General features: G+C 38.6%; 1 protein-coding gene across 1 annotated transcript in view; it reads right to left on the bottom strand.

Annotated features, from left to right (window-relative positions):
- The window catches only part of LOC136844862 (uncharacterized), a 132718-nt gene that overhangs the window by 14759 nt on the left and 104358 nt on the right, over positions 1-13601 (bottom strand). Inside the window, exon 7 of the mRNA XM_067114106.1 lies at positions 12220-12351. The gene's annotated coding sequence lies outside the window, so the exon portion shown is untranslated. The remainder of the gene's footprint in view (positions 1-12219; positions 12352-13601) is intronic.

The raw sequence follows: 13601 nt of genomic DNA, 5'->3' as shown, positions 1-13601 counted from the left end.
GCTATTCCCCGATGCTCTGGTCAAAGAGATCCTCGATACCGCTGCCCAGGAGAATAGAAATCTTCTTGAGAAGTGGGATGCTTCCAGTTACAAGAGGAAGTTTACCCCTGGCCAAGGAGCCTCAGCCCAAGTCTGCCAAGAGTTCCAAGCTGACGTCACACTGTCAAGCTGGACCACCTCCCCCAGCTCCTGTGTACCGGATGCCTCCTCCTCCTTACCGGGGCCCCTCTCCTGCCTACAACCCTTTCTATGAACAAGGTAAGGCCAACTTTCAGACCTACCACTCTGGACAGAACTTTCCCCAGAGAGGTGGTCACCATGGCAGTAAAGGCCGAGGTGCCGGCAACAAACTTAGAGGACACCACCAAGGTAAACGCGGAGGCAGAGGAGCTGGACATGGCAAACAATGAGACCCTTCCGGTAGGGGGTCGCCTAGTCTGCTTCAAACATCAGTGGACATTCAGCGACTGGGCATTCAGTGTAGTGTCTGAAGGTCTTGGATGGAAGTGGAAGTCTCCACCTCCTCCCCACAAGGGGTTCTTCCAGGACTCAACACCTTTCCTGGAAGAGTATGTTCAGGACCTCTTGGCCAAAAGAGTCATCTGCCCGGCCAAGTCCCTGCGATTTGAAGGCCGTCTCTTCTGTGTTCCCATGAAAAGCTCGGACAAGAAGAGGGTCATTCTGGATCTGTCGAAGCTCAACTACTTCATTCAGTGTGACAGGTTCCAGATGCTAAGTATTTCGCAAATACGAACCCTACTACCCCTTGGGGCATACACTATCTCCATAGATCTTACCGACGCTTACTGGCATCTGCCGATGTCGCGTCGCTTCACCCCTACCTTGGTTTCAGACTCAAGGCAAAGGCTTATGTAGTCAGAGCTATGCCCTTCGGGCTCAATATAGCTCCACGGATCTTTACCAAAACAGCGGATACCATCATTCAGGTCCTACGGAGTCGGGGAATTCAGGTGGCAGCCTATCTGGACGACTGGATAGTCTGGGCGTCCAGCCAGGAAGGTTGTCTCCAGATGGCCAAGGATACCATGGCCTTTCTCCAGTCTCTGGGATTTCAAATAAACTTCAAGAAATCTCATCTGACTCCGTCCCAATCCTTCCAGTGGCTTGGCCTAGACTGGAACTTGGTAGACCACCGTCTATCTCTCCCCCCTGTCCAAGCGTCGGGAAATAACAAAGACAGTCCGTCAATTCTTGAAACAGAAGGTGACTACCAGACGAATGCAAGAGAGAGTGCTAGGCTCCCTCCAGTTCGCCTCCATCACGGACCCCTTGCTCAAAGCCAGACTCAAGGACATCAATCGAGTCTGGCGTCGCAGAGCCACCAAACGCTTAAGAGATTGGCGCGCAGTCACACCCGACTAGCTGCTGTAACATCTTCCACCTTTTATTGAAATTTTATAGTTAAGTTTCATGTTTATTTTTTTGTATGATTGTTTCCCCTCCGTATACCATTTTTCTATTGTCCTTCGGAAGTTGTGGTTGTTCCTGTCTTTGAACTCCTTGCTTTTACTCTTCGGAAGTAGTGGTTGTTCCTGTCTTTAAACTCCTTGCTTTACTCTATCTCCACCCAGCCCATATTTCTTCGACTACTGTTTCACTTCTATCATCAGTGTCCTCTCAGCTCACCAGAACCTGGTATCCGGCAGGGAAGCAGTTTACCTTCTTTGACATGTCAATCACTTAAGTATAAGTTTTGTATTGTAAAGGTTGAATAACAAATTGTATTTTGTTCTAAGGTTTCAAATTCATGATAATTTACTTTTCTGATACGTAGTTGTCAAATTGTACTTTTTCTTGTTTGCTGTTAATAATTTTTAAATAATAATATTTAACTTTTGTACTATCGTATTATCATTCACTTACCTTTTGATATTTCTTTATTGTTATAGTCTATTCAACCTAAGGGTATAAAATTAACTTACATCAAGTAATACAATGTCTATTATATCTGTAACACTGCGCAAACAATTGAGATCCTGGACCTCCTCCCGAAGCCTCTCAAAGTCAATCCCTCTCGTTCATCCTCCCCCGTCAGTGGTCATCCACACGGACGCATCCCTGACGGGTTGGGAGGGCCACTCCCCCTCCCAACAAGTGCAGGGAAGTTGGTCGACAAAGTGATGGCCGTTTTTCTATCCCTCAAACGGCTGAAACCCAAGAGAAGCTCGTCCGTCCATTTGGTGCTGGACAGCAATGTCATAGTGAACTGCATCATCCGACGGGGTTCCAGGTCACGCCCAATCAATCATGTCATGATAGCCATCTTCTCGCTGACCAGACGCAGGAAGTGGCATCTCTCTGCGACTCATCTAGCAGGGGTCAAGAACGTGATAGCAGACTCTCTGTCAAGAGCAGCACCCCTCAAATCGGAATGGGCTCTAGACGACACATCATTCTCTTTCGTGCTGGACACCCTCGAATCGGAATGGGCTCTAGATGATGCATCATTCTCTTTCGTGCTGAACAAAGTCCCAGATCTCCAGGTGGATCCGTTTGCAACAACAAACAACCACAAGCTTCCCCAATATGTCTTCCCAGTCCTAGACCCTTGGGCTGTGGGGATCGACGCAATGACTCTCGACTGGAATCAATGGGACAGGATTTACTTTTCCTCCAGTCAACCTTATTCTCAAGGTATTTCACAAGCTCCGGTCCTTCCAGGGCGCAGCTTCCATCATAGCCCCAAAGTGGCCGAAGAGCAACTGGTTTCCTCTGACACTGGAACTCAGCCTATGTCTGATTCCACTCCCAGCTCCAGTTCTCACTCAGGAAGTCCAGACGAAGACTGTCTCCGCTTCATCCTGGCTAACGAGCAATCATCATTTGATGATTTTCTTGAATTCAGTCCACAGCAGTCCACAGATGCTAAAAAAGTAAGGCCTTAGTTTTACCAGAAAGCTAACATATACTTCCTGGAGTCCTACAAGGCGGAGGGCACTAAGAATCAATATAATTCTTCCTGGAAGAAGTTTTCGAATCGAACTCCGGCCTTCGTCCGTGAGCAGAATCTATCTGCCATCACGCTGGACTTCTGCATCTCCTTCTTTACATCTCTGCATGACCAAGGTTTAGCACCTGATACCATCAACACCTGTAAGTCAGCCCTCAATAGGCCGATATTCTATGGCTTCAATATTGATTTTAATGATGGCCTTTTGTCTAAGGTCCAGAAGGCATGCGCTCGACTTAACCCTGCTAAACCACCCGAGCCGATCACTTGGTCTTTGTCCAAGGTTCTCCAACTGGCTTCAGATACCTCTAATCATATAGTAGACCTGGAGTCTAATCATGCAGTAGACCTGGAGTTCTTGACAAGGAAGACCTTGTTTCTGCTCGCAATGGCTTCTGGTGCTCGCGTTTCTGAGATAGTGGCCCTTTCTCGTGATCCTGGTCACGTCCAGATTTCGGATTCTGGGGAAGCTACTCTTTATCCAGATTCTTCGTTCCTCGCAAAGAATGAGCTCCCCACCAAACGCTGGGGTCCCTGGCGGATCCCGTCGCTTCCACAAGACACCACTTTATGCCCTGTATCCTGTCTTCAGGCCTACCTCCAGGCCACTGCGGCTTGGGAAGGGGGCCAACTCTTTCGTCGTACTACAGGTGCCAACATCTCCAAGGACAGCGTAAGATCCAAGATACTTTACTTCATTAAGACAGCAGACCCGGACAGTGTGCCTACGGGTCATGATGTTGGGAAAGTTGCTTCTTCAATCAATTTCTTCCAACACATGGATTTTGAGGACCTTACGGGCTATACAGGCTGGAAGTCCCCTATGGTATTCTTCAGGCACTACTGTAAGCAGATCCAAGAAGTTAAGCACCATCTTGTCGCTGTGGGGAAAGTCATTTCCCCCCCAAGTCTTAACTATGTTCATCTCTCATTCCATTGCCATATTCTGTACTATTATCTCCTTTATATTAATGGTTTTGTAATTTGCCTGGCCGAGTCTGGTCAGTAATGGTTACTTTATGTTTAGGTGATTATTGGCTGACAAGTGTTATTGTCATGGAATGTTAAATTTAATATTGAATGTTATAATAAAATCCTATAAATGTCATTTGGTGTTCTTCTTCCTGCATGTCCTGCTGTTGTGTACCAATTAATTATCCCTATTATAATTGTATTGCTCACCACCTTGAGTGTTATCTAATTTAATGGTTAAAATGGACCAAGTTTCCCTTCTTTACACTCGAGACGGTCTGTCTTCACCTCGTCCTTTTATGTATAAGGAGCTCACTCTACCCACTCATGGTCGGTTCATAGACTTTCACCTTCGGCTTTGTCTGAGGTTCTAGTATGGTCAAACCGCTCACAGACATGCAATTCATGGAGGTTGTCTTGGTTGGATTGACTTTTCATATCACTCCCCTGATGGGAATAGTCATTCTCAGGATGGTGTTCTTGGTATGGTCGGATTTAGTCTCCTGAGCAATGCAAATTTCTCTGGTACACTTTCATCAGGACGACACAGCCCGAGCCCAAAAAACGGATTTTGACGTAGGAAAATCTATTTTTGGGTGAGGTAGCTGTGTCGTCCTGATGAACCTGCCCATTACAGTTAGCCCTTACCCACTGATTGCTCAGTGACGGATTCTCCCCAAGCAACTAGTCCGGCTTGAGGGAATGACGTAGGTCCGTCGGTAGCTACGCACACTGATATCGGGAGACATAGGCGATGTAACGGGCCCCCAATATCAATCGTTACCCCTTCCTAGCAGACGAGGTTAAATCTATGCGGGGTAAGATAGCTGTGGCTATGCTTGCATACGTCCCTGCTACATACACGATATCCGTATTGGATAGTCGCAGTGGGGGTTGGAACTCCTCAGACCCTTTTGTTTTTTTCACTGGTACATTTAGCAGGGAACCTTTCATCAGGACGACACAGCCCGAGCCCAAAAATAGATTTTTCCTACGTCAAAATCTGTTTCTTGAGTCCCCACTAGCTTGAACCACTCTGTATCAAGGTTATGAAGAGACTGACTTCACGGCCATCTTTGACTGACACCAAACATTCAGCTAACCACCGGAAAAACAACCAATATCGGTAGTTAAGCACTATTACACATATACTTACAATTAAATACACAAAATAGCTTAGACAAAGCTTTTCATTACTATATACTGTACAAACACAACAAAACATAATATCCTTCTTCTACATAATACGCATCTCCACTTTACGTAAATTTAAAGAGAATACATAAAACTATACCACAACTTGCGGAAAAGTACAATCTCTTTTGTCAAAGTTTCGACACTATGTTAACCCACAGCCAAAACAAACATTTTCCTCAGTAATATTAGGCAGTAAGTACTGAAAAGAACTGAGAATTTAGAATGTAAAAAACTAACACATGCAACTGCCTTCCAGAGACAGATGAGGAGAGAAAAAGTCAGCAGTTAGTGGCAGGGTCTTCTTTGGGGTATCTGTCACAAAATTAAAAACTTTCGCAATGTTCATGAGTTATTAATCTTGGCAGATAACACTGGAATTTTATTTACCAGCCACCTGAATTTTTTATGCAATTTTAATATTATGTATTACTGTATTTAGAAACTTAACCATAACAATATCACTTAACTCAAAAATTCATAAAGTAGGCAAATCCAGTCTATTCTACAAGGCCTTTACTTAACAAATAACAGATACACTTGTAAATCAGCAAGACAATATATTCGAATTTCATTTAAGACATTATTTTGATCCAGAGTACCAGCTGAAATGCACCAAACCTTGCAACCTCTTGACTGTGATCTTGTCTAAAATAAATTTTACCAGGCCCATGTACAACCACTCTTCACAGAAAATATGCTTTACTATACTTCACTTTATAAATGTGCATGAAGAATTAACTTTTACTATCACATAAAATTATTTCTCTTACATTCCACAAACATATACATACATACATCCATGCATAAATATGCATGATGAACTAGACCAAAGGAATGGGTATAAATATCATGTAATATACCAATTCCTGTCCCATTATGATGATGATATATAATATCAAAGTAAAACCTTTAAAACCTCAAGGCTTCACTGGTTATCATTTATTCGCTTTTTTTACTATCACTTATTCACTTTTCTGTAACTTCACTATGTCCTTCACTGAACTTCTGTCAATGGTCTTAAAACATTGCTCAAAAGCTTGCCTGGGGTTGATTTAAACGTCAAGTATTCTGGAGTGAAAGCTAGCTACAGTTCATGTAACATCTGTTCAGGTATACAAGCTTACTCAGTGCTATGTGTGCTGAAAGGATTCATGCAAATGCCATGGGATGATTGACAACATCATGGCCAGCAAATAGAAAGTGGGGAATTCAAGTAACTCTAACTTTGGTGTTGAAGGTGGAGATACAATACTGAGGCTGCCTCATTTTTGCTGAATAGTGTCTGAGTGTTCATTTGGACTTCATTATCAAGGTAAATTCGTTAAGTAGTTTAACCCATTAACCCTTTAACGCCGACTGGATATATTTTACATCGGCAAAAATTGTCTGTCGGGTGCCAAGTGGATGTAAAATACGTCGACTACAAAAAGTTTTTTTAAATATTCGTGGAAAAATACTTATAGGCTTTGTTTGTGAAAAATTTTAAATCACGCGCCTTAGGGATGCTGGGAGTTCACGGATCACGCTGTTGTTTTGTTTACAAGCATGACCAGGCTGCGCATGCAAGAATTTCTTTCTTACCCCAAAAGAAAGGATCAGCTAACTCTGCTGAAAATCCCAGAAATTCTTCAGTCACTTTGTCATAATTTTTGCACTGTTTTCTATCAGCCTTTACATGAAGTTTTATATATGAAAATGTGCGCAATTTCATGTAGAATACAACAAAAAATAACACATGGTTGTAGCTTTTATCAGTTTTGAAATATTTTCATATAAATCACGATGTGCCAAATTTTCAACCTTCGGTCAACTTTGACTCGACTGAAATGGTCGAAAAATGCAATTGTAAGCTAAAACTCTTACATTCTAGTAATATTCAATCATTTACCTTCATTTTGCAACAAACAAGAAGTCCCTAGCACAATATTTCGATTTATGGTGAATTTTTGAAAAAAACTTTTTCCTTACGTCCGTGCACGCTAACTGCTGAAAATCTCGGAAATTCTTTAGTCACTTTGTCGTAATTTTTGCAACATTTTATATTAGCCGTTACATAACGTTTTATATATGAAAATGTGCACAAAAAATGATTCATGGTTGTAGCTTTTATCAGTTTTGAATTATTTTCATATAAATCACGACAAGTGCCAAACTTTCAACCTTCGGTCAACTTTGACTCGACCGAAATGGTCGAAAAATGCAATTGAAAGTTACAACACTTACATTCTAGTAACATTCAATCATTTACCTTCATTTTGCAACAAACAGGAAGTCTCTAGCACAATATTTCGATTTATGGTAAATTTTTGAAAAAAACTTTTTTACGTCCGCGCGTTACAAATTCATGCACTATTTTGTGATAATATTTTCTCTGTGTTGCTTTGATCGTTTTACAATTTGTTATATACCAAAATCATCACAATTTAGTGTACAATACAACAACAAAAAAACCCATTAGCTTTAACCGTTTTGCTCACAGCGCGATTTGTATACGATTATATATGAAATTTTTTTTTTGCGGTCATATATTCCAATATTTATATATGATAATGATATTTTTTTTTCATTTCTGATGATTGCATACTAAACTTCAGGCAATGAGAAAAAAAAGGAGCCAAAAATGAACTCTTAATCTTAAAAACTAAGTGTGCGGTGATTTTTTGAAAAAACTTTCTTTCCTCTTCGGCGCTAACTCTCAAACCCCGTCAGCATACGGCAGACACTTTTGTAAATAGAGGCTCGGCGTTTAAGGGTTAATGCCCATAATTATCTACTTAAGTAATTATGAATTATTTCTTTAGACATACTTGGCCATGGTATAAATAACAAGTTTTTATCACTGAAGTTAAAATTTTGTATGTGTAAGTATAAATTTTTGAGTGGCAGGATTTCCTGCCACTGGGCAGTGGAATTGACATATTTGCACAATTTTTTAAAATTTGATATGTAAGTCAGAAAAAAATAGTAAATTATATCCTGATTAAACTTGTTGGCAAGATTTACTGCTGGGCATTTGGGACCATTAATTAAGCGTCAACTGGTTAACCAGACCACTGAGCTAGTTACAAAAATTTCAACCTTCAGTCAACTTTGACTTGACCAAACTGGAAAAACGCAATTGTAAGCTAAAACTCTTACATTCTAGTAATATTCAATCATTTACCTTCATTTTGCAACAAATTGTCTCTGTCACAATATTTTGATTTATGGTGAATTTTTTAAAAACTTACGTCACGTAACTCGTGGGCGAAAATTTCAGAAATTCTTCTGTCATTTTGTTGTAATTTTTGCACCCGTTTATTTTAGCCGTTACACAAAAGTTTTCAACCAATTTTAAAGTCAAAACACAACCCATGATTGTAGCTTTTATTAGTTTGAAATATTTTCATATAAATCACGATAAGTGCCAAATTTTCAACCTTTGGTCAACTTTGACTTGACTGAAATGGTCGAAAAACGCAATTGTAAGCTAAAACTCTTACATTCTAGTAATATTCAATCATTTATCTTCATTTTGCAACAAATTGGAAGTCTCTAGCACAATATTTTGATTTATGGTGAATTTTTGAAAAAACTTTTTCCTTACGTCCGCACGCGGTAACTCGGCCGAACATCTCAAAAATTCTTTCGTCACTTTGTCGTAATGTTTGCACCGTTTTATATTAGTCGTTACAGAAAGTTTTATATATGAAAATGTGTGCAATTTCATGTAGAATACAACAGAAAATAACTCATTGTTGTAGCTTTTATCACTTTTGAAATATTTTCATATAAATCATGATAAGTGCCAAAATTTCAACCTTCGGTCAACTTTAACTCAACCGAAATGGTTGAAAAACGCAATTGTAAGCAAAAACTCTTACATTCTAGTAATATTCAATCATGTACCTTCATTTTGCAACAAATTGGAAGTCTCTAGCACAATATTTTGATTTATGGTGAATTTTTGAAAAAAAAAAAAAACTTTTTCATTACGTCAGCATGCTGTAACTTGGCCGAACATCTCAGAAATTCTTCCATCACTTTGTCGTAATGTTCGCACCATTTTATATTAGTTGTTACATAATGTTTTATATATGAAAATGTGCACAATTTCATGTAGAATACAACAAAAAATAACTCATGGTTCTAGCTTTTATCAGTTTGGAAATATTTTCATATAAATCACGGTAAGTGACAAAATTTCAACCTTTGGTCAACTTTAAATCGACTGAAATGGTCGAAAAACGCAATTGTATGCTAAACATCTTACATCCTAGTAATATTCAATCATTTACCTTCATTTTACAACAAATTGGAAGTCTCTAGCACAATATTTTGATTTATGGCGAATTTTTGAAAAAAACTTTTTCCTTACGTCAGCGCGGTAACTCGGCCGAACATCTCAGAAATCCTTTCGTCACTTTGTCGTAATGTTTGCACCGTTTTATATTAGTCGTTACATAAAGTTTTATATATGAAAATGTGTGCAATTTCATGTAGATAAATAGAAAAAATTCTACCTTCGGTCAACTTTAACTCAAACGAAATGGTCGAAAACTGCAATTGTAAGCTAAAACACTTACAGTCTAGTAATATTCAATCAATTACCTTCATTTTGCAACAAACGGGAAGTCTCTAGCACAATATTTCGATTTATGGTGAATTTTTAAAAAACTTTTTTACGTCCGAGCGTTATTTAATTCATGCATCATTTTGTGATAATATTTTTCTGTGTTGCTTTGATCGTTTTACAATTTGTTATTTACCAAAATCATCGCAATTTAGTGTACAATACAAAGAAAAAAAATAACTCGTTAGCTTTAACCGTTTTGCTCATGCGATTTGTATACAATTATATATGAAATTTTTTTTTCGTGCTGTCATAGATTTCAATATTTATATATGATAATATTTTTTTTCATTTCTGATGGTTGCATACTAAACTTCAGGCAATGACAAAAAAGGAGCCAAAAATGAACTCTTAATCTTAAAAACTAAGCGTGCTGTGATTTTTTGAAAAAACTTTTTCCGCTTCGGCACTAACTCCCGAACGCCGCCAGCATACGACAGACACTTTTGTAAATAGAGGCTCAGCGTTTAAGGGTTAATTTAGCTCTCACAGCACTGATCACCAATGTAAAAGAAAATACAAGTTATCACCTCAAGTAGTATATTTTAGTTTAATTTAGCATTTCAAGTGAATAACATAGCACAATGCAGAACTTCTAAGCAATTACCTGATTACTGTGCTCTAAATGTAATCTCCAACATGCCATTTTCATCCTACATGCAACTGTAGTTCCAAAAAACTAAGTCAACAAGATTGGAACAGAAATTAGCAAATCTGGACAATTACTTCACAAATCAGAAAGCTTAGGTAATATTTTATTGAATTGTTAGTGTGCTCATTTCACTTTGTATTAAACTCAGACTGTCTATGAAGGAAGTAGTGCTGAACTAATTTCAAGAAACAGGCAGTCCCCACTTACCGGCGGCATCGGTTAACAGTGTTTTGGTTTTTAAGATACTTGGCTAACCATGTCGTTAACCAGATTCTCAGCACCGGTAAGCGGTTTACTGGCGTCTGTAAGCAGTTTATTGGGGTCTGTAAGCAGTTTATCGGTGCTGATAACCGTTAACAGCGCCGTTAAGCAGTTTATCAGCACTTACAGTGTTGTAAACGGCATTTACTACCATAATTACTGTGATGTTCCAATTAACAACGATTTTCAGTTATAGGTGGTCGGCTGGAGACAGAGCCCCTGCCATTAACTGGGGACTGCCTGTACAGCATAAATTTAATAAAAATTACTTTGGTAAAGTAATGCATTTGTAAAAAAATGCCCTGATTCACTAATTCTCCTTATATTTGCCCAAGTCATTATCATGGGCACACCAGCATTAGCTAGCTTACTCTTTTCACAGACTCCTACCAACTTAAGGTATTTAAAGTAATGTTAAACTGCTTTTCTGAGTTCAGTCCCTCAGCCGGTGAAATTCCATTACAGCACAATTTCTAGGTATAACAATGCTAAAGTTGGAGAGCCACCTGGAACCACCAGGAAGGAATTCAAGGCTAAAATTTAAAGCGACTGGGAGAAAACTCCGACCGAAAGAAATGGCTGATTGGCGTCTAAGAAAGATCTCAATATTTATGAAAATCTGAGACCAAAACAGCCATAATAGATCAAAAACCCACAAGAAGATGGTACTTAACTTAGAGATGTAGATGAAGAAAAATAAACCAAAATAGGGACGAGCACACAAAAGAATTATATTAGAAAATGGAATAAAGTAGGTGGCGCTGGTGTGTATCCTTTAGTGTTGAGTGTGGGAGCTGTAACGGCTCACGCTCTTTTCTGGGGTTTTGATAAGGAGAGATCTTTGTATATTTTGGTATTTCACTCACCCTTCATTATACCGGCGTCTTCTAAAGGCGATCGACTGGGGTTACAGCTTTCCTGAAAGCTCTTTTTCTCTGGTATATCTAGCATTGTTATACCTAGAAACTGTAATGGAATTTCTTGACACAGGACTTCAGAAAAGGTAAAGTAATGTTAAACTGCTTAATAATAAAATGACCTGTTGATTTTTCTTATTATTTTATTTATGATAATACCCTACTGTTGCAGTTCTGTGTTACATACTTAACTTAAAATAACTCTTTTATTTTTTTATCTAGTCCAACTAGGATACCCAAGGGTATAACAGTTTTTTTTCATTATGTAGGTTACCCCATGAATTTCCTGTAAAAACGTTCACTAATTTAAGATAAATGAAATCCACTGAATTGTTGCACAGCTTTTTTCTTGTTTATAAATGTGTTTAGGGTGGAGAAACGTTTGGGGTAGGACAACAGCAGCTCAGAGGGTAGAACATCGTCCTTTTCTGCATTTCACCTTTTCTGTCACCCAATTTGATCTTTCAGTAAGGATGACTGAGAGATAATTATAATTCTAAAGTTGCTTAACAAGTCCCTGAAATTCTAAAATATCAAGAGCATTAAAAAAATGAAGACAAAAAGATAAATAAATACTGGGTATCCTTCACTTCACTGAAGGGATACACACACAACAAAACCTGATGGTGACCATTACCTGGGTTTAGTGGTTTCCATTTCTTTCTGGGCCTGTCAACTGGCAGCTTTTTAAATTCAGTTTTCATCAGAAAGGCCGCAACTCCGACTCTGCCATCCGTTAAAGAATCATCTATAACAACCTTGTTTACATCTGAAAAAGAAAAATAAATATTGTACAAAATTCCTTACAACATTATTTCCAAGTAATTTGCATTCCCTTCTTACAACAATCTGTTGTGAGGGTAATATCATCCAACATTTACGTTGTGGGAGCAACATCCTAGTTACTGAGGAACCCTTCCAAAAATATATATATATATATTATATATATATATATATTTTTTAGAAGCAGTCAATATCACTGTACAGAATACAGCATTGGGATCAGTAACTTTATTAAAGGATGTCAGGAGAATTCTTCCGAAACTACAGCTAATTCCTCTTGATTTTGCAGATACAATGCCGATACAACAATTACAGTAGAACTTCCAGTTTTCAGCACCCTTGGACTAGAGCTATGTCAAATGATGATAAAAAGTTGAAAATAACTGGGTTACAAACCCTCTCAGTTCCTCATGTTTGTTGTTCATCTGTAAGCGATTTTTTTTTTTTTTTTTGGGTAAATATGACTGCCATTGCCATAGGTACAATGTTTATTAAAATATATTGCCCACATATTTAACCATAAATCTTGACCACCTCTGGAACATTAATCCTTACTGGACAGGCATGAGCATGTGAGGCATAATAATAGCTCTAGATGCTCGATCCGGTTCACCTCAAGTGAGAATCAATATTTCGCACCATAGAGTTTGAACTAATTTTGCTGGAATAATCTTCAAATAACTTCAATGGGCCATAAATGACTTATGGCAACTCTTACTGCAACACTAGTACCTCAGTACAAGATAGAGGGAGATCAGTGTGACTTGAGGTTTCATAGGGGAATGTACTGCCTCCCCCCATCCAAGACGTCTTTTATATATTTGCACATAAATATACCCAGGAATTGCTGTGGGTTGTAGCTCTTACATTTTGCAATAGTATGCCAGCTGCAATTGTAATTTTGCAAACTAGAGCACAGAGAAATATTAGAAAATCATGTATAACTCACTAAAAGGTAGTGCACCTCCCCATCTCAGAACATCTCGTAAATATTTTACCATAAACATACTCAGAATTTGTTACTGATTTTAGTTCTTATCTGTTATGATACTGTGTGAGCTGTAATTGTAATTTTACAAAAAATTAAAAAATATTAGAAAAACATGTATAACTTGGTAAAATTAGCATATTTTTACGAGTGTCTTGGAAAAGTGGTCCCACATAGGGTTATAAATATTCAGTTTCAACTCCCTGTGGAAGATACAGGAAATTTTTTAGAACTTTTTTCTTATACCA

The sequence above is a fragment of the Macrobrachium rosenbergii genome, chromosome 13 (assembly GCF_040412425.1).
Source record: "Macrobrachium rosenbergii isolate ZJJX-2024 chromosome 13, ASM4041242v1, whole genome shotgun sequence".
NCBI classification, from domain to species: Eukaryota; Metazoa; Arthropoda; class Malacostraca; order Decapoda; family Palaemonidae; genus Macrobrachium; species Macrobrachium rosenbergii.
Note: the sequence above shows the minus strand (reverse complement) of the source record. Positions and strands in the feature narration are given on the sequence as shown.